The sequence below is a fragment of the Struthio camelus genome, chromosome Z (assembly GCF_040807025.1).
Source record: "Struthio camelus isolate bStrCam1 chromosome Z, bStrCam1.hap1, whole genome shotgun sequence".
Lineage (NCBI taxonomy): Eukaryota > Metazoa > Chordata > Aves > Struthioniformes > Struthionidae > Struthio > Struthio camelus.
Genome location: NC_090982.1, coordinates 15,933,827 through 15,955,338, shown reverse-complemented (window position 1 = coordinate 15,955,338; position 21,512 = coordinate 15,933,827). Strand labels below are relative to the sequence as shown.

Here is a 21,512-nt window from a genome sequence, read left to right as displayed (position 1 = left end):
GGGTAGTGCTGGGCACACTTGTGCTGCTACATTTTTAATGTAGCCCCACAAAAATTTACACCGGGTTTTGGTCTCTAGTCCTGCCTGGCGCCCTGTGTGTGCGCCATGAGGCATGCTGCCTATGCTGGGGACCTGGATTTGGACCCTAATTCCCACCCTCCTTTCTCGGGGCTGCAAGGGTCTGCTGAGAGGGTCTTGGGGTGCTGACACCATTATGGGTCACTCAGACCTCATTCTGCTGTGTGTTTGCTTTCCTCCCTGGCTCCGCTCTTTTACTTTGCCTTTTTTTTTTTTTTTTTTTTTGGTGATCTGGGGTGCACCGACTGCGATGGTGATAGATAAAACACTGGAGCTATACATCCGCAACAGCTGGGTCTGGGGGAAGGAACAGCAGAAGGAGGAAAGCCGGACCACGTCCAGGCTTCGGCTGGCAACGGGCGAATTTCAGCGCGGGGTGGAGGTCCTGGCTGGGGAGGGGGCAGAAATTTCCCCGGCGGGGGCTTGCGCGGCCCCATCCGCTGCGGCGTGGGGGAGCCGGGAGAGCCGCGGGGCAGGCGGCGGCGGCGGCGGCGGCACAGGCACACCGCCCAGCCCGGGGCTCACCGGGGGCAGGGCAGAGCCGGGCTGGCCCGGGGAGGGGTGGGGGGGAACCGGCGAGTCTTTCCCCGTCCCCTCCCACCGCCTCCTCTCCCAGCCGTCCCCTTTCCCCTCCCTCTGCTCCGCAGCCGGGGAGGGGGGAAGGTGGGTCCTGAAACCCGGGGCCGGCGCACGGGAAGGCAGAGGAGGAGAGGCGGGTGATGGAGAAGCAGCGGCGCCAATTATTCTCCCGGCATCATTAAAAAAGGGGGGGGGGGGAAGGGAGTGAAAGGAAAAAAAAAAAAAAAAAGAAGGAGAAGACGAAATCCGCGGCCCCCCGCCCCTCTCCGCCGGCGCACCGAGGCAGGGCGGACCACGATGCCCGGCTCGCAGGCGCTGCCCGCCCGCCCGCATGGACACGGCCGCCCGTAGCGGCGCCGGGGAGCCGCGCCGCGGGGTGAGCCGCGCGTGGGGGGGGGGGGTGAGCCGCGCGTGGGGGGCGGCGCGGGCGGGCGGCAGCGCTGCGGCGCCGCGGGGCGCGGGCGGCGGGGCGGCTCGGCCCCGCGGGCGCGCCGTGGCCGTGGGAGCCGGGACGACGCGGCTGTTGCCCTCCGTGCTTCCCCTCTTCTCCCTCCCCTCACCCCCTTGTGTGAGCCGAAACGGGTTTAAATACGAGAGCTGACAGGTTTGCCTTCTGCACCTTCAGTCTGCCCGCAAGTGCGCTCAAAACCGCGGCGAGGGCAGAGCCCGGGGTGCTTGGCACAGGTAAGGTGAGCTCCGTGGGGCCGGCGCTTGCTCCTCCCCGCGTGGCAAATGGAGGGAGAGGTGTAGCACGCACTTGGAGGGGAGCGTGCACGCGGAGTGGAGCTCCGTTATTGCCGGGATTTATTTTTTAAGACCCACTTTTTTCAAGAGGTCATGGGGTTATTCCTGGTCCCCCACCTTGGCATTGCGGACATGCCCTTTCCATGCGGAAACCTTCCCCTCTGAAGGGGGGAGCGGGGGATCCGTCTTTGCTGTCTCTTTTGCTGACCTAAATGGAGCTGCGCTGGCTGACACTTAGCTAGTATCTTGTCTCGGGGTCTCATGGAAAGCAAATACCCATCCATCTCCCCGGCTTACTACTGTTGTAGCCTGCTGCTATGGTCTTACTACGTTTGCAGCAAAATTTGTGGGTTTTCTTCTCCATGAGAGTGGGGACAGGACTCGGATTGCTGTCATCAGCCCACGGAGAGACAGTTGTAAATGAAGGCAGACACCATGTTTCTGTTACTATATTTCCCAAGTCTGCTCTTCCATATTCTCTTGCAGAGCTACAGAGTTGCTTGTTTGGTAGTTTGGGAAAAAACTGCATGCTGCAGCAGTGCATTATAGAAGAACTACATGCAGGAGAAGGGCGCTTCAGAACAGATGTAAAAAGCTCCCTAAATGTACTGTTCGTATCAGCACTGGATGCGTTGAGAGCCCCAGTCCTGAATCTTTGCATATCTAGAACACCAAGGGGCTACAATAAGGGAAGAAAACAGGCTTTTTCATCAGTTGTCATTTAAAGCTTCAGCCAGCATGTAATGGGATGGGATATACTAGCTGACCTCTGGGGTTATGCAGTAGTTCTCTTGGATGCTCTGGGTGAGTACTTTTGGAATACGGAGTTAAGAGTAACGGTACTGTGGTCCTTCAGGAAACATGAGCCTCACTGGCATGCTGAGAGTGGGTGCATGAAGACCCATGGGACAGAGCAGAGACTGCAGGCTACAGCCCTCTGGCTGCAAGTGAGATTGGTATGGTGAAGAGAAGAAGGGTTTTGTGGCTCTGCACTAAGAGTTCTGTCTATGTATGTGCCTGGGCACAAGAAATGAGGGCTGTGGTTTTGTTTTGTTTTGTTTTGTTTTTTAGCATTATAGTTTTTATACAACATTCTCTTGTGCTTTAATTGGGAAAGAAGGTCTCTGGAGGAATTATTCTAGAAAGGGTTACTTCTGAGGCACAGAGACGTCTCTGTGTGACTGCCCTCAACCTCTGAATTTAAAGATCAAGTTTAGTCAGGGGTCGTCTACGGGCTCATCTCTTTTTAAAAATCATTTCTTTCTTTTTTTTTTTCTTTTTTCTATGTCTAGAAATAGCAAAGGGTAACTCCCTGAAAGCCCATAGCATCTTTACTGCATTTGTCCACAGATAAGCTTGAATGTACTGTACAGGAGGAGAACCTAATTTGGAGGCTTGACACAGGGGAGGATAAAGGACAAATTTACATCAGGATCTTAGACCTGAGGATCTGTCAGGTACCAGGAGCTATGACAACTGATCTTTACAACCTCACCTTACTTACTTATTTTCTTCCTTCTTCAACTTTCATTACAGTTCTCATGTGTCATATTGCAAAGGCAGCTTCTGTCCTTCCTGGGTGGAAAAAAACATGATGCTGGAAAACATGTTAAACCCACATTTTTTTAAAAAGCATGACGTTCTGTGCCATTTCTTCTTTGGTGTTGTATATGCTTTTTTTTTTTCCCCCCCAGAATATGTTGGCTTACTGGGCAAAACTGTGCTGGCTGTTATTATACTCCTTGAAACAAGCCAATAAGCGCTAAACACCATACTTTAGCATTAGTTAGGTATCACAAGAGGGAAAGAGCAGGTAGGGAACTATATCCTAATTCCTCAAGTAAGGCGTGCAATAACATCTGCTTCGTTACAGAATCGTTCTCTGAGTCTGTTACAGCAATTGGACATATTTTACTTGAACTGAGAAACTTCAGTAGCAGAGAAAGGAGAGATTTGAATCTGCAGTTGTGACATAGTTATCTGTTTTTTTTATATATTGCTCCTTAATTTTCTTGGGCAGCTTTTGATAACCATGAAAGACTCCTTTTTTTCTTTCCTCTGCTCACTCTTCCTTCGCTCTTTGTTTGACAGTAGTGGTTTGGATACACTTAGTTGTTTTCTGTGTGGGGTGGGGGGGTGAAACTGGAAAAGATTTCCATAATTGTTACTTCATTAGATAGTATGTTGTACTGATTAACCTACTTTCTAGTGCTCAGTTTTTCTTCTTCTTAATAGTTTCTCTAGCCACAAATCTCTTATAGTTCTATTGATAATAAAACAGCATGAAGGAGACATATTTTTGCAGTTGTGTTCTGAGGGTCTATTGATAATGTCACTTTGGTGGCACCTGATTGTGGAATTGTCCCTTATCATAAAACTGGGCCCTCAAGGTATGCAAATTTCTCTAGTGACAAGTAGGTACATATCATTAATGCTTACAAGCAACATTTTTTATACACTAACGCTGGCCTGCAGAAGGTACTCGTAATGTTTGCAGTTACCCCATGACAAACTTTTCAGTGGGTGTCTTGTCTGTAAAGGACTTGAAGTTCTTGAATGGAATTTTAGCTAAATAGACACAGATTACCAAAATCTGATATATTTTAACTTTTTTTAAAAAGTGGAAAATGTAAACCATGTTTAGAAATCTGTGGAGGAAAAGGTTCATTTTGCTCTTTCTGTGAAATTGCTGTTTCTGCTGAAATCAATCGTGCCTTCTAGTTCTGAGTGACTGAAGTTGGAGTGGTTGTTTTTTAGGAAGTGAGAGCACCACTACTTCCAATAGTTTAAATCTTGAAGCCTTTGCTTAGTTTTTAGTCTGTTCTTTCCCAGGTGAAAATCCCACGTAAATTAATCTGATTCAGGTCAAGTTTTCCCCTGTTGGCAGCCTGGTTGGCAGCCAGGAGCTTAGATCTCCATAATTTAATGCATGGTGTTCATTATGGGTCTAACCTGTGATCCTCTATGCTTTGATTTTTCAAATTCTGGAGGAAATGCAATATTTTCGGATAGCCTGGCTCAGTGTTGTTGTGAGTTTTGTAGATTTACACCTGAACTCTTCACAGATTTTTCACTCTTCATGCTTTTATGGGCTTCTAAGTGAAGGGGTTTTTGTCTGGTCATAGATGGAAGAGATTGTGTGAAAACATCACGTCTGCAAACCCTCTTCTTCTCTGAGGAGCACCCAAAGCTCTGGGGTCTTAAATAGCTAAATATTTGATGGGACATGATCATAAGAATAAAAACTAATGCATTCCTTGCTACTAGTTTGTGAAACGTGTGGTACAACTTGCTTGCATATCGTTTACTCTTACATGTCTAGGTATTGTTTGCTGTTTTTTTATTTCAGTGTGAAACTTGCTCTTCAATGGTGCTTTCCAAAAAAATTTGCTCAGCATTAGCTGCGATAGCAGTTGAGTAGTGTTGTTTGCATTACACAGGTGCTGATTTTCAAGATCCCATGCTTCTCTTAAAATTGTGTTACTATCAGTGCCTATTGGATAATGTGAACAAGGGTTGAAAAATTGAGATTAGAGAATCACTAGCTATTTTGAGGGACCATTGGTGGAGTTGTTAGATAGGAAGTTAACATTCACCCGTTTTCCCCTTTTTTGGGTGGCATGCTCCTGGTGGATTGACAGAGCAGTGTACAACAGCCTCTTCATGTTGTCACTAGTTAGACCTGCTTTCGGTTAGTAACTTCATGGATCTCCCTGTTGTCCTACCTCTCTTTTGCTGAGTGTCTCAGCCTCACCTCTTCCTAAATGAACAGTGTAGTTGTAGGCCTGTTAGCTTGTGTTTGTTCCACTTTATTACGTGAAACAGTACTGTAGGCAGTAACACAGCCCTGTGGAGAAAAGCGAATTAGATTGATCTGTGTCTCTGTTGTCTTGCATGACTTTTTTCTAATGAACAAATAGCTCATAATCTGTCCAGCCTTTTGAATTACCAGGTATCTTTCTTTAACCTATTGGATTTCTAGGTTTTATGTTTAGAAATATAGATCTTTACTGGTGTCATCTCTAGGGTATCCTATTACAGTGCCCAACTTCTTACGTGCAGCAGCCATCCTTCTGACTCTATGTGACATCATATATGACTGAGGATATAATTAATTGAGAAAAGGTGGCCACAGGCAGGGCAGTGGGGACAAAATGGGCCCACATGGGTAAGACAGAGGTTTTGATCAGTTTTTCTGAAAGCTTGATGCTGCATTGTTCTCATATCTTAACCAGCACTACAATTGGTTTCAGGGCAGATCCACATGCACAAATGTGCTAATCACTGATTTAACGTGTCCTCTAGGGATCTATGACCAGAAGGAATGTAAAGTCATGTTATTCATTGCTAACTAACAGAAATGTATTTGCAAGATAGAGGTTTGAAGTCACCCTATGGACTTGGCCATTCTTTGCGTTTGGAGTAAAGTTTCTTCTTTTCTTTTTTTAAAGGTGTCACTTTTATTCAGGACGAGACAAGGTGGTTAGATTACCACACAGTCTCTACTCTTTTAGGTCAGTCGCTTAAACAACCTATAAAATGTAGCCCGATTCTTTTGATGTCTGTTTTCTCTTTGTTATACTCCAGGGAGTGGAGGGCTAATTCTTTGCTCAGGAAAGTATCCCATGGAGGAGCAATATGTATGACACTTAAAGTTAATGGCTTTTATTATTGATCACAAAGAGACTTTGTAAGATTCATGGAGTTAAAATGGCAAATATCCATGAGACACTGACACCCAAGTTTACTATTATGAATTCAGAAGAAGGCACTCATTTTAAAATTGAATTCTACACAATTGCAAAAGTGAACTTCATTCTCCCCTTAGCTTCTCAGAGAGAAATTTGTGTAAGTTTCATGCAATATGTCTGAATCTCACGCCTAATGTCTCCTGTGTACAGTTTCACCTGAGCAGACCTGAATACCTGCTTGGAGTTTGTCAGGCTTAATGGGCTTCTAGAGAAGCTTAGGGTTTCATCCTCTTGGAGTAGCTGCCATGTTCAGTAACTTGAATGGAAGCATGAGATTTCCATGTCAGTTTTGATGGATATTTCTTGTACTTCCTTTTATTGTTTTGCTGAAGCACCGGTGAGTTCAGAATCCTGCTTCACCATCCATCAGTTTAAATTAATCAAAAGAAGAGGAGGAGAAAAAAATCCGACTTTGATGAAAACACACATACTGCAAAAGGCAGTTGTATCACATTTATATTCTGCTGCGTGCTTCTGTCACCCACGCTTGTAAAATGCACTGAAAACAAGATGACGTACATTTGATTTCCACATATAAAATAACTTATTGTATTTGCCGAGTGATTGCTTGCAGCTCTTCTACAGTAACTGATTTTTCTACTTATTTCAGCACTGCTACTGCTTTCATTGCGCATGGTATGTTCACAAGGCGAGAACGGAAAAGAAAGTCAGTTTGCATTGGCTGTTTGTTTTTAAACTGGCTAAGATATTGAACAAGAAACTTGGTAAATATGATTTCATAAAGCACAGCTGGGATTTAGGGAGAATCCCGTGAGAACCATTCAAGAGGAGAAAGAAGACTAGTGGAAGGGTGAAGAGACATTGTTAAGTGTGTGTCTTTTCTTCCCTTCAGCACGTAAATCATGCTCCTTTGTGCTGGAAGCTTGCTTATTATACCAGTGAAACACATTCAGTAACTTGTGAGAATAATGCAGCACTGATGGCAATACTGTATTTGGATAAACACAATCAGAAGAACTGTTTACACAATCTTTTGCAGGAATCTCGTAGAGCCTCTCGTAGAGCAAACCTGCTGCACAGACTCATTCTCTGCTATGTTACATTTTCCTAGTCGTTAGGCTGGCCTTGGGCGTGCTTATAAAATGCCATGCCAGCTTCAGTAAGCATGTCCAAGCAAGAGAGGACAGTCTGCAAAATGCAAGATTGTGAGGGCTTGCCCTAACAGGATGCAGAGTGCCCTGAAGTGTCATTTGTTTCTTTGCAAGGATCACATCCCCAGCCTGCTCTGAGCACTGCTGTGCTTCTGGTAAAGAAACCCCATGGGGAGGAGTCTTACCAAAGTGCTGGGAATGCTGTAGACAGAGAAAGCATGCATATGTGTATGTGTGTTGAACAGGAGTTGTTTACACATCTTTTTAGTGTGATCTCAGCGATTTGCCAGGCAGCTCAAAATCTTTAATAGGCTGAAGAAGCGTTGACTCTAACCAGCAGGATGGACGTGGAACAGATCTTAAGGAACGGAGTATGGAAAGCTAATTGTCCGTGGATCGTCTTTGCAGTTGGTGTAGTTTGGGATTTGAGTTGCTGGTAGAAAGGAATTCACCTTGTGAAATATATGGTTATAGTTGGCATGTTTCTTAACGGCAGGCAAAGTCTCCGATGGTATGTTTCTAGCATTACGGTGAGTCAAGGGAATTTCGGGTCTCCCCTATGCAAATGTAAGCCACAAACTGATGAAGGTTTCACAGCCTTGCATCACTCGGGCAAATTAATCTCTGTTATCTTAAGAATACAGTGAATGTTACTTGGAGAAACATGAGGAGATATATCACAATTTACCTGCCCCTAATGGCTTTCATGCTTGACAGTGTCCTTCAGCAAATAAAATACCAGGGAAGTAAAATACCATTCAAGAAATACACAGCATGCTGAGGCTTTCATTGAGATCCTCCTGCTTGCTTACAACGTTGAGCTATGTACTCTAAATACAGACACTTTATGCAGACAAAAAGTGATTTCCTAGCTCTGCAGTGGCAAGTGGCTCTGTGCGGATGAGCATCAGAGAGAGGGCAGCTCTTTGTAGCAGGCTGCGTTATTGGGAAAACTGGAGATAGGTGGTGAATTGTGCACTGCAACTGAGTTGCTACTGTGAGACCGCCGAAAAATAAGAGACTCTTTGGTACATAGTCATTGCAAGCACTGCTGTAGCAGTGAACAGAGAGAGGCCATCGTTTATGTGGGGTTATCACATGCAGTACATCTGCTTCTGCTCTCATGCATGCCCTGCACATGAAGCCAGTGACCCATGGATTTGAGAAACAACTGGGAAATTTTCAGATGTCTTATGTTAGATCAGGACAGAGGCAACTGAAAGGAAAGAGAAAGAGGGGTCTCAAGATAATCAACCTGAGCTTTATTCAGAAGCTGTAATGACAGTGTGGAGATAGTGTAAGGCCACATTAATCTATCCTGCCTTCCTGTCCAAGGGAAAGGTAATTCACATAAGCAAAACAGCACCTGGCCCACCCACAGTCTATCACTGAGTTCAACTCGCTTAGAGGATATTGAATCTGAACTGTATAGGACTTGCATCAGCTAACACATTATGCAAGGCAGTTGCGGAGTATAACTAATTCACAGGTGTTCTGCAAGAAAAATAGTGTATGTGCTACAAGAAAATAACTTTGGAGAGAAGCTGTTCAAGGACCGTGTGCCAATCATTGACTTGTATGATTTGTGTAAAAGGGGAGGACATTTTTGACTAGAACTGGCTGGTTTGTTACTTTGTTTCTCTTACACAGGCGGTTTCCATAGCAAAATAAAATAAAATTTTAAAATATAGGAAGTTCTGCCAAAAATTGTTCAGAACTGAAAAGTTTTGGTCCTAAATATTGAGGAAAAATATTTTGCATGGAAAAGAAAAAGTTTGATGGTGGGCTGGATTTTTGGAGGGTATGTTTTGTTTTGACTTAAGATTGCAAACATGAAGTGAAACAGTTTTGAGCTGATGGGATTGATTTCTTCTGCATTAGTTTTTTATGATTTCTCTGTCTACTGCTTGTGAGAATGAAGGTTCTTCTGTTTTTCAATTTGCTATTCTAGTTTCTCAAATTTGACAGACAAGATCCTGCTTTTGACTTGATATCTAGACGAAGAGAGGGGGTATGGTACTTGAAATTGAAAAAAAAGATCAAGGACCCATGAAGGTCTCATGACTCTATTAATTCTGTTTTTATTCCCGTTTGTGTTCATTATTTGCATTCTTATAGGGATTCTTGTGAGTTTGTGGTTCTATGACTGAAATAAAAGGCAGGATAAAGGAGCAAGGAACTGAGGAGGAATTGTTTTGGATTGCTAAAATGGAAAAATGCAGTATCGTTTTGGATAGAATGAAATACTTTGTGCCATCATTTTATCTTTTTTACAGTGTGCAGTTTCCTTTCAAAAAAAAATTTTTTTTAAACGTGAGCTAATATTTCAACTTAAATAGTGGAGTTGTTGCATGTCCCCGAGCCCCTTCCCTGAGCTGTTGTTTAGCCTCACTGCTCTCTCCTTTGGGTTCGCTAGTTCCCTTAAGAGAAAGGAAAGTGCGCAGCTGGTATTCAACAGAGTGGCCGTGGTATGAACAGGATGCATGCCATTTAGTTAATATTACTTGAGATTCTGCAGGAAGCGCAGATGTGTGTCCACTATGGAAAAGGAAACACCAAAGACAGACTCTCCTGCCACAAGGTTACAGTTCTGGAACTGAAAGAGTGAGTCACTTTTCTGTTTTCACCTGTTTAACACCTTATTCCCTAGGCAAGATATCAGTGTTCATTTCTGATCACCATGAGAGTCAAGAATGAGCTATTTATGTGAAGACAGATTAATGTCAGGCTAAACCAAGAGCAGTAGGAAAAGGTCCTGGCTAGAATAACAAAAAGAAGTATGTAGCATTGATCCTATCATGTTCCCATTGGCTTTGTTCTTTAAACAGGAATATATAGATCAAAGAATTGGTAAGTGAGCTTCCTGACATTTTTCCTGTATTGATAGATCTGCATTTACTGGCATGGCAGTCTGTATTTTCCAAACTGGTGGAATGATCTGAAGCTGGTATGCAGTCATCTGTCCAATTTACTGCTCATGTCTTTGGAATCAACACCACCGTGGTTCTTAAAGAATAAACAAAGCCCTTATGGGACCAAATAATCCGTTTCTAGCAGAATCTCATCCTCTAGTCTCTTTCAGCCCAGAGCCTGATAAACTGTTTGTGGTCACCCAGAAGAAATAACCCACCCACCCACCCATCTGCACTCACACAAAAAGGAATTTGTTTATTATCAAATAATTGGTGCCCTGTATTCTGTTTCAGCTTAGGCAAAGTTAACTTACGGACGGATGTTAATACCATTCCGGGTAGTTTGGAGTCCGGACAGAAGTCTGAGTATTTTATTCCTTCAGCACAAGGCTTTGAAATCTATATCACTAATCATGTCCAGGATAGTGCTGTGGCATAGATCATCATTACCTTAACTTACGTTGTTGAACTGGGCTTTAAAAGATATTTACTTTGGAAGTACTTAAGGTAAGCGAGGGAGCTGCTGGTCTCCGCACTCCTGCCAGTGCCCTAAGACAATCCGCAATGCCTTGCTTGAAGGCAAGTCCACAGTGTCAGTGCTCTCTTAGGACAGCCTCTCTCTTTGCTCTCTGGCTGATGCAGCATTGCAAAGAAAGATCTACAGCCAACAGAGAGAGAGAATGTGCAGCTTTTCTTAGGAGAATATTGTAATGATGACAATGATGGTAGCTGGTGACAGAAGTTTTCTGTTGGACTCCAGTTCAGCCTTATCAAGAAGGAAACTTCTGATTAAATTTACTATTTGCTTATTTAGTATTTTCAGAATTTATTTTTGTATGTTAAAAATAGCTACTTGACTAGTGTTTTAGGACAGACTTTTTTTTGTATAAGTCAGTCATCCTTTGCTTACCAGAGTGCAGCTTGTTTAACATACGAGCCTGTCTTCCTAAAACATTTCTCTTCCTGGAAATCATTCGTAAATCTTTTTTCTTCCTTGAAAACGGATGTCTTCACAATATTTTCCTAAATTATTAACGTACTCATCCTTTTGTAATGATAAGGCTTCATTTATCTTCAGAAGTTTTCCTCCTCTAACTTCATTTATGCTATTGAGACTGTTTCTGCTGCTGTCAGGGACTCGGTCTGATGGATGTATCTCACAGTCCTTAAAGACGGCTTAATCTAATCCTAAGTTATTCATGGCATTCTTGGGCACATAACTCAGTGAAATGGCTTCACAGATCTGAAACTCATGCACCAGAGAGTTCAAGGCAGTTGATGCTTGATTGCATGCTTCCTTTTGTTCAGTAGGAAAGTATACTTGCGAGTGACACTAGTTGTAAAGATGGGTTGACTTTGAAAGTGGTAATTGTCCAAAGAACAGAATGATTTGGTGAATAAAGGTTACCTTTCATTATTCTTTCACTATGTGTGCGTCTGACTCCTGAATTCCTCCTTAGACCAGGAAGTGGAATTTACCCTCGTTTAGATGACTAGCAACAGAGCTTTTCAATTTTAAATTACATTAAACAGGTCTCAGGCTGAATGTTACTAGTTCATGGAGAGCCAACTTTGATTTAATGTAAAATCAGACAGTGAGTTAATGTGAAATGGTTTTAAAATGTTACTGTATTGAGGAACAATAGAAAACAGTCATTTAAAAAATACCTACCATCCCTCTTCCTTGCTATTCAAGATGGGGAGAGATAACCATTGCAAAATACTAAGAACTGCTGTCTGTAGAATTGCATTTAGCTCTTATGATCCTCAGCAGAAGCCAGTCAATGGTGCAGGTAATAAATAAGAAAAAGAAGACGAGAAAAGTAGTTATCTCTATTGTAAAGTATTCAACAAGGGAAATAGGAAGGAATAAAATTTGTACCATTTTATGAAGGAGAATTGAATGAATCAAACAGTAAATGGTATATTAATTAGAGCAGAGAGAGCATATCGTGAGTCCCAAGCAAAGCACAGGTCCCATGACAAACCACAGGAGAGAAAAGCACATTGCATGATTTTGCATTCGGAGCCTCGATGGAGAGGTGGTGCCGGTACCCAAATGGGTTTTGCTTGGTGTGAAAGGGCTGCGTGGGCGGAGAGGGAGAAGGTGTAACGGGATACCAGGACACTGAGACCTCTTAGGTGTCAGACCAAGGTATTTGTTAACGTGACATGTGTTTCATCCCTTGCCAACTTCCTCTGTCCACCTGTGATAGGACAAAGCCATTTCGTCCTGAACGTGCACTCTTGCCCTGAAGTCTGACATGTGAGCAGCTGGTCTCAGAGCTTAAGCCAGTCTTGTTCGTCTCCTTCAGCTTGACAGGAAGTAAGGCAGCGTATGTCCTTATCTGTAACTGCAAGCTTTTTTCTGTTTAGCGTGACTCTGTGAACACCAGCTGTTTTGACTTTTGTCTGTTTGAATGTATTCCACAGCACAGTCTTTGACAGCCGGGCTGGCAAGAGCCAGGTCCTTTTCAGGTTTGTTTCCAGCTCGGGTACCGAAGGACTCTGGAGCTCTCTGATCTTGTCTGGATGTCCAGTTATCCTTCCTTAATTTACCGGTAATCTCAGTCCTTACCTCTTTTTGTCTCTTTCAGTTTTCATTTGATCTGTTCATGATGCAGACAGCAGGAGGAAGCTGAGGCTGCATGAGTTGCTTCATCGGGTTGGGAAAGTAAATTGGGATCACATGCAAAAATTAGATAATACATTCTTGGTAGTAACTGCATTATTGGGTTTGTTTTATGTCTTAATAGTCTCAGTGAGAGACTAGTAGTTTAAATCGAATCACTAATGATTCAAGGTTGGTACTTTTAAAAACAATTAGCTTTGAAGTCTTCAAACAATTCTTCTACTGGAAGGGCTTGCTGATGAATTATGGAGCTGGGAAGGTAACCGAAATATTCCCGTTCAGGTGATAACTGAAGATGAGAACTCAATGAGAATTAAAAGCTTATTTTCAGAAATTGTCTCACCCTGTGCTTTAATATAGCAGAAGCAGTTCATGGCCCTGTTTTATCAGTTTGCTGTAAACAATAGCTGAACAGTCAAGCAATGACAGCCTGCAAACAAATGCAGGGGCTCTGGGAGGGTGTAGCTGTTACTCTGAAAGTTGTGCAGTGTGCATCACACATAACGTGTGCACAGTGTACTGACGTAGTACAAATGTGAGTTACTGTAGATATAGCAGGCCTTTGGCTGAAAGGGCAGAAGGCAGGGGATATGATATAAAGTGGAGGGGGAGAAAGAAGGTATTGAAAAGGTGCAAATGGTAGTGATCCTGTGAGCATCAGGAGTCCAGGCTGAAAAGTGTTACATGAATGAGGCTTGGTCTACACCGCAGTCCCATTTTCTTTATACCTTCCAGGTGAAGCAGAAGCCGGGGTCACCCGACTTGGTCCTGGGGTCTGTGCTCATGGATAGGTGAATACAGAAAAACTTCATATCTCCAGACCAGCAGTAATTGTAGTAGCAGGATTAAGGCCGTGCAGTTTCTCACCAGTGTGTCTACAGCCTTCTTAGCTCTCCTCTCCTCTACTTAGGAACTGGCAGCATACGCCTAGCTTGACCTCCTGTGCCATGTAGTCAGGGAGTTTCCTTTGCTGGCCTTTTAAACGTTGTGCATGGCTTGTTTCAGAACCATCCTCTAAAAAAGCATTTCAGCTTGTCAGGTATCTTGTAGAGAAGCATACGTTGCTTTTCCCTCTCCTTCCACCTGTACATGAATGTACAGCTTAGAGTACCAGTCCTTTGATGATAGCTTAGTTTGCTGCAGCCAGTGGAATTATGCAAGTTTACAGTAGAGGTCGACTTGTGTCATGTGAATGGTGAAATACAATCCTGTGTAGGCAGCATAAATCTTACACAGTATACAGCCTTGGGTGGTTTGAGTGGGGTGAAGTTAAACCAACAGAATGATGCTTGTGCTTTTCTCTTTTTTTTTTTTTTTTTCATTTCTTGTTTACTTAGGTTGAGCAGTGAGTAATACATGTATTCAGCTTCTTTTTAATTGCTGTATTACTTTAAACATTTTCATTTTTGAAAGTCTTCATTCTTCTAATGAAGGCACAGCTCCCATCTTGGTCATTATTACACCAGTAACAGTGAAATAGAAACAAAAATTAAACTGAAATGTGTAGGTGTCTACATTTCAGATTGAATGCCAGACCTTTTCATGTCAGCTCTTTCATGCTTCGGAGAAGCTGCGCTCCGAGAGATTTCCCCTCCCCTTTCTTTTATTGTTGTGGTGTTTCTCACAGAATTTGTCAAATATTAGATTCTCTCAAATTTAATGACAAAACTTATACTGATTCGGTGGGATCGAGGTTTGACTCAATATATGCAGGTACTGTAAATGCCCCAGAACAGAAGATTTATCTTGCTTAGCATAAATATAGCTAACAGCTAGATAAATAAATGGGATGTTTCACTTAGATTTCAAATGCTTTTGGGGGGACAGTTTCACAGTACAGCTCTTGTTCATAAGCATTTATGCTGTACACGTTGACGTACAATGAACAGCATTTATTAAGACATCCCTCTACAAGCTGAATATATAAGTGCCTCATTGTTTTGACTACTCATCTGTTTTTCCTGTCAGCTTCTGCTCTTTGTTTCGCTAGCTTTGTCTCTTGGTCTCAGAACCTAATTGAAAGACAATCAAGCCAAATTAGCTTCTCTGACACAAAAAGCTTGCTCAAATGCTTTATCTTGCGTTGAAGAGCTTTTAACACCGGAAGACTTCTTCAGAGAGTTTCACTGCTTGGTGATTTGGGCAGAAAGCAAATGGAGGGGATATAAACAAGCTTGACAGAAGTGGAAAGGATGCAAACTCTGATGCATTTAGGTCGTGAATGTTTACCTGTCTGTCTAGGGATTGGGAAGGAGCTGCAGGCAAGTTTATTACCCTGCAGACAGCGACCTCGCTCTGAGCACCTGGAGGCTGCCACTGTCAGGCAGGATATTGAGCGTGATACATGACTGCTCTCATTCCTTCATGCTGATCCCAGGATCCATGGTGGGAAGCACAGCTTATCTGCTGCAGAGAGGATGCAGATCAGGTGTCTGAGCCTCTAAAATTTCCAATAACTCCACCTAGTAAGCATCATCCTGAAGAGAGTACCTGTGAAGGTCAGCTATAATGGAGTCTTTCTGAGCTTTAAGAAACCAGGACTTTGAGGCAGGTCACTATGATATGTTTTGGCTAGATACAGACGTAGAGGAGGAAACTTGTGAAAAAGGTTAAAATGCTTTAAACAGGAGCAGTGGGCACGTAACGGTGAGAAAATCAGCCTAGTAAGGCTGATATACCTCTGACCGTAGCAGGCTTCTGTAACCCGAAAAGGTTCACACAGTGTGAGGAAGATTTGCCCAGAAATGAAAAGGACTAAATTAAAATGTTCGTCCCACTTAGATACCCGCTTATTGCTATTATAGTTTAATTGAATTTGCTGAAAAGGTAAGCCGATTGCAAGTGTTTTGGGGAGAGGAAAATGACCATTGTCATAATACAAAAAAACCAAGTCTAATATTTCTTTAATACATAGATTTTTGAACCACATATGTTAGTGTACGTTCTGAGTGTGATGAAAATGAAAAAAGAGTGACATTTTGAATTTTTAGTAAAAAAAATTGTAATTACTTGAAGTTTGATCACGTGCTGTATTTTACACCTCTTTCTGCTAGATTTACCCCAATACAAGGTTATGTTCACAACTAGCAGATTTCCATTTCTATCATAAGGCTGTTATATTAGTGGATATGATTGTCTTACTGTTATCCACATGAAAAAATAATTCAAGTGGAAGTATTAGCTAGCAGCAGTTAAACTGCTTCTCCTTTCTAAGGCCTGTGGTCTTTGGATAAAAGGTGGGAGAATATCTTGACACTCAATTTTTCTTAACATCTCTGCTATGTCATATAATAAATTTTCCTTTGTGTACCTGAATTCCTGCTCTTTGGCGTTTCTCCTGCAGCCTCATGAGGCTTAGCTCTGTGAATGTTGTTTTCTGCTGCCGATCAAGATCTACCTACTACAACCATAGCCACACGCAAGTCCAGTTGGATACCCAGGGCCACGCTCTGCTGACACTGGCAGCAGTGTCATCTGTTTGGAGGCTTATAGAGAAGAGCAGAACGTAGCCCTTTGCATTCGCAAAAGGATTTCACTCGTTTGTGCCGCTAAAATTGTTCTGTCTTTGTTGCAGCCTCGCTCTGCCCCTTTTCACCTTCTACCCTCTTACTTTGACTCCCTCTGAAGAAGCCTCAAAGCTAACGTTTTCTATCCTTCTACGTTCACGATACAAATTTACTTGCATTGTCCTCCTTTTAGATTCATAGCAAAGCTAACATCCACAACATATCTGCAGAAAGACACTTACACTGTGGAAATGTAAGAATTTTACCAGAGGCACAGTGGGGTGATCTGTAGGAGTTAGATAAAGCAAAGTCTGGGTGCCTTTGGCTTCCCTGATCCCAAAATAGGAAAGTGCCACCAGCGATGACTGTTTCGGTGATGTATTGCTGTCTGTGCTCTCTGTGAAGAGCTGTCTGGAGAACAGCAGTGCTTTTTGACCCTGTTAAAAACATTTCACAAGAAATACTGTTGCAGCCAGCCAGCAACTGAGAGGTGAAAGTATTTTTTCAGAAATGTTGGTATTTCAGGGAGACAGAGCTTCTCAGTTCCCATTTCTATTCATTTCCATGTGCTCAGATATGTCAGATGTGCAGCAAAGAGCAGGAATGACATTTATGAGTGTTTCCTGCTTCTCTCCCGGACTCTGATATAACTATGTTCTTTTCCTCTTCGATCACTGTCCAGACAAAAGCCTCATGAAAGACCCAGCTTCACCCCAGCCTCCAACTAGCTACCTCAAGGGGAAGTAGCAGCTTAGGGTAATAGCAGAAGGCTCAAAATGAGAGAATTGCTGAGTACTCACCCTGCTTATTGGGCGGGTTTTGTGGCGTCCTGCAGAGCTACTCATGCCTCACTCAGGTACGCCGATGGGAGTGGAAGCAGCTCAGGGGGCTAATGCAGGGACGGCTTGCGATAGCTGCAGCTGGTTGTGTGACTGTCCTCTGCAAAGCAGTGCCTCTCAGTGCCACGTCGAGCCAAGCGAGCTTGGGCACGAGGATCAGTAAAGTTAAATTTCCTGGGGCAGGCTGTAGCACTGCCCTGCCCTGATGAAAAATGGATGGTTGAATTCTCCAAGTGACCTCTGTCTGGCACTTCTGCTGTGCTAAATATCCACGTAGGACAGCGCTGGGAGCATTTGCGTGGGAGGTGAGGGAGCCAAGCTGAGATGTTACCTGCTGATACTGCCTTGAGTACAGGCTGCCTCAAGCAAAGGCTGCATGGCAGTACCTGGTCTCAGGTGGGAACAGTCAGCAGCCACCGCTGCAAAATCCCTTCACAGCTCCCCTGCTGGCTGCATTGAGCTGTGAGGTCTTTGGACCCTACTAGTCAGGCAGGAGAACATTTAGTTTGAAAACAGTGCTTGAAGCAGCCCCAGCTCTAGAGCAGCTTTAGATACACCGGCCAGGGACATGGAGGTGTCTGTAGGAACGGGAGCCCACGGGGCTGGGTCATATCTGGGCAGAAGTTTTGAAGCTGTCAGAGACACAAATCAGTCTCCAGAGAGGAAGCTCGAGTCTGTGGGCACATGAAAAACACAGACACCGGTCTGGAGACTTCTTGTCGCGTGCTCTATCAGTGTTCAGGCAATCAGGTACAGGGCACTTGCAGGTCATCAGAAGGCCATTTCTGGCCAGCTTTCTTGTTTGGCAGTGGTGGCAGGACTGGGTGTTAGAGACCAGTGTTTGGCTTACAGTTCAACAGAAACTAGACTCTCTTGGGCCCTTGAAACCTAATCTGTTACGCCTGTTTAACATAAACATTTTTTCAGTTTTGGCAACGTTCATAACTGGAATTGCTTTGCAAGCTAGCAAATAGAAAAACAGGTAGTTTGCTGCATCTGTGATGAAAAGGAAGTGCAGCTAATTTTAGTCTTTGGCCGTGACTGCAAGTTTTCAGTGAATCGATAAAGGGGCAAAGGAACAAAGGCCTGGCTTCGTTGGACTGCTGCCAGTTTAAACCAGTGGAGAGTACAAGCCTAAGGACCCAGGAGCGATGCTTGGCCTCACAGGTTGGTGAAGAAAAACAAAGTGGATGTGGTAATTTTTTTCGTGGGAGGGGGTAAGGTAGTTTGAAGAGGGCTCGTGGCATGAGCTGAATTACTTACTGTGCACTTTCTCCTCTGTCTCTAAGGGATAACTGCTTACTTTAATCAGTGTTTTTAAATAGCTGGTTTATTCCATGAAGTTGTTCATTTGGCTAATTATTTTACAAGTGTTGTGTTGTCTGAGCTAAACAGAGAGATGCTGTGCAGCAGTGACTTGTAAGTATGCAAGTAATAATAAAATCTTGTACCTGAATGTAACCTTTGAGTGTCATTGAGAAGTGTGCTTGCCAGCAGATTTACAGTGACTGCTCCACATCCAGCCACATCCCATAGCACGCAGCGTACAGGAATGGTGTGGTTTCAGCTAAAAACTGAATGACCTGTCTGTAGGGCTAACTGGCAAGAGGTTAGAGAAAAGTGCCCGTTCAATGTTAAATATAAGTTTTAACACCAGATGAAGCCTACTAGTGTTAGAAAAATATGCTAAGAAAAAGCAGTAGGGAGAAAAGCAAGCGTTTGGTCCACTTACGTTTTAGGTGATATAAATTAGACCAGTGATTTGCACAGGGTATAAGGTGATAGAATGTCAATTTGTTATTGGGGCCCAATCTTTGACTCAGTTTCAGAAAACACCCACTGGCTCTTTCATTCCTGTGGACACCTGAGAGTGGAAGTATGCACTCAGTCTATTTGTTCTACTCAGTTTTAATAAGAATTTCGTTTCTGAGATTCAGGACCTTGCTCGTTGTCTTCTTGCCCTCTCTATCCTTGTAAGCATCCACCAAACTCGTCTGATCCACTGAACTGCCTTATTCTTTGGTCCAGCTATTTTATAGTCTCCGTACTGGAGATCTGCTGCTGAAATATGTTTTAGATAGGCTGGTTCAAGGTTGCTTCTGAGGGTTGAATTTCATCCACATTATGTGTTCTGCCTTTTGTTTGGGGTGAATACGTTACATTTTTAAGAGTCCATAACATGTCATGTTAATCTATTGATGCCTAGCACAGGTGAACTCCCACTGTCTTCAGTGCACCCGCTGTGAGTCTTGCCTGCATGGATTTATCAAAACCAAACATAAAGATATATATAAACAGCAGGACACTTTTTTCCCTGCTGTTATTTTCTTTAACTTCTTCTATTGTTCTTCCTATCTAAAACCTTATTTAAGGAATTCTCTGAGGCTATATTCTTAGCAACACAGAAACTGGGACATGCAGAAAAATAAAGTCACAACGTCTTCCACTTGCCTAGCGCAGGTTGTGTTTCCTGTACCAGTTGTGTCCAGACAGACTAGCGAAGGCCAGTGGGAAGGCCAGTTAGATAGTTCAGTAAAGCCTAAAGCTGCTCCTTGCACTGCCCTTCTCTGCCTTTGTCCTCTGCTTGGCTTGGGTGAATAAAATGGAAATCTCAGGGATGGAATCTTAAAGCTAGCTGCGGGGAAGACAGGAGAGATGTTGGTGTCAAAAGATTTTCCTGTAACTCTAGAAGCAGAAGCGCAACTGCTAACTCCGCCTCCAACCGTGGTAAGTCAGCCATGGATGCCTGAGTCCATCGATGGCAGTTGGGAGCTATGTCTCTGAAAAACTGAGTTGCTGCCGCTGTCTTGGCTTGCAAGGAATCCTGAGGATAAACTGAAATGAGAAAATCTCCACATACTATCAGTAGTAAATAAAATGTTATTGAATTTATCTAGGTATACTTGTTAGCTGCCCGTTTTGCATCTGCTAACTATTATACGAGGAACTTGAAAAGAGTTAGAAAGGAGTTTTGTTTTCCTAAGTTGCCTTTTTGGCTTTCTGTTCCAAGCTCTTTAGGGTTTCTGAGCATTTTTCCTTGCAATGTGAGTTTAAAAACTTACTTGATTTCACCTTTCTAATAAGCCATGGATCCAGCAGCTGTGGCTTTAGAAAGAACCAGACTGTTAAGTACTGTAAGGTATGTGAAATTGCAAAGTGGTTGCAACACAGGTGCCAGTGATGGATGTATGCACAGACTGAAAGCATGCGTGAGAAGCTGGATTTTCCCCTGCCTGCTCGTTTTCCTCTGTTCCTAGCAAATAGGTGACCAACACCAGCACAAGAGCCAGACTAGAGCTCTCTTAACAGCTTCTGCTGGCAGCTCTCCTGAGGACTTTGTTTCTGTCGATACTGTTGCTCTGTCTTATTTTTCCTTCTTGTCCTCTGCTTCCAGAAAGCACATAGGCAAAACTTACCTACCCTGCTGTTAATGTGAGAAAGCTAAGTGCAAGTTTAATTTTTTTAATGAACCCTGATGAATATTCTAGGACTGTTCAAAAGTACAAAGTAGGCTTTTTTTGGTAGGAAAATATTTTTTGTATAATGGCTTTTGGAAAAGAAGTGCTTTGCTTTCTTTTGAAAGCGCTCTACTGTTAAAAATCTGACCATCTGAAAAACAATTTTCTTCTGGAGCTGTACTCATTTTCTCTTTGGTGGTTCAAGGTTTTTAGCCAGACATCAGCCATGTAATACAACAAGGCATCTAGGCTCCTTCTCCAAGAAAGAGTACCACGTTGCCTTGAAAAGTAGCATATACAGTACTTCTTTATCATTTCCTTTTACCTCCAACCACTTTCATTTCAAGGACTTCCTGAGTTGGATGTGATTTCTATGTACTTAGCTCAGAAGAGAAAAGCAGGCATATTGTTACTAGGTGTAAATTCACTAGACAGGGATCCGCATGAGCGGGGAGATAGCTGAAGCAAATTTATCTTTAGAATTGGAGGTGACATCCATGAAAAATGTTTTATGCTTTTTTGCCCAGCTGGGCTTTGCCTGCCGACGTCTTCGGAGCATTAATCACAGCTAAAAGGTTCTGCGGGAAACCTTTTGCTCTGTGTTAAGAAATACTAATGAGGATGCAGGCTTAATGTTCTCTCCCTACTCAAAGAATATTCTTGTTGTGGACTGGGGAGGAATGCTGTCAGCGGAGAGCTTTAACCCTTTGGGGGAAGCAAGCGCTTCCTGCTCACAAGATGTTTATATTCTCTTGCTATTAGGGGGATGCAAGCATGAGATGAGCAACAGCTCACGTTTCCAGCAGCAGAAGAGGCAGACAGCTTGTAAATTGCTGGACGTATGGGCGAAGGAGCTTTCTGTGTTCCTAGCTGGGATCTCGGGTAGGAAGAGCACCTTGTG

The 21,512-nt window shown here is 43.3% G+C and overlaps 1 protein-coding gene across 3 annotated transcripts in view; it reads left to right on the top strand.

Moving 5' to 3' along the window:
• Positions 1-732: 732 nt before the first annotated feature.
• PLPPR1 (phospholipid phosphatase related 1) overlaps positions 733-21,512 on the top strand; it is a 136,453-nt gene continuing 115,673 nt past the window's right edge. Inside the window, exon 1 of one of the 3 annotated variants that reach the window (XM_068928372.1) lies at positions 733-1,033. The gene's annotated coding sequence lies outside the window, so the exon portion shown is untranslated. Of the gene's footprint in view, positions 1,034-1,268; positions 1,342-21,512 lie in introns of those variants that run through there. The other 2 variants (XM_068928373.1, XM_009683213.2) reach the window with 2 other exon arrangements.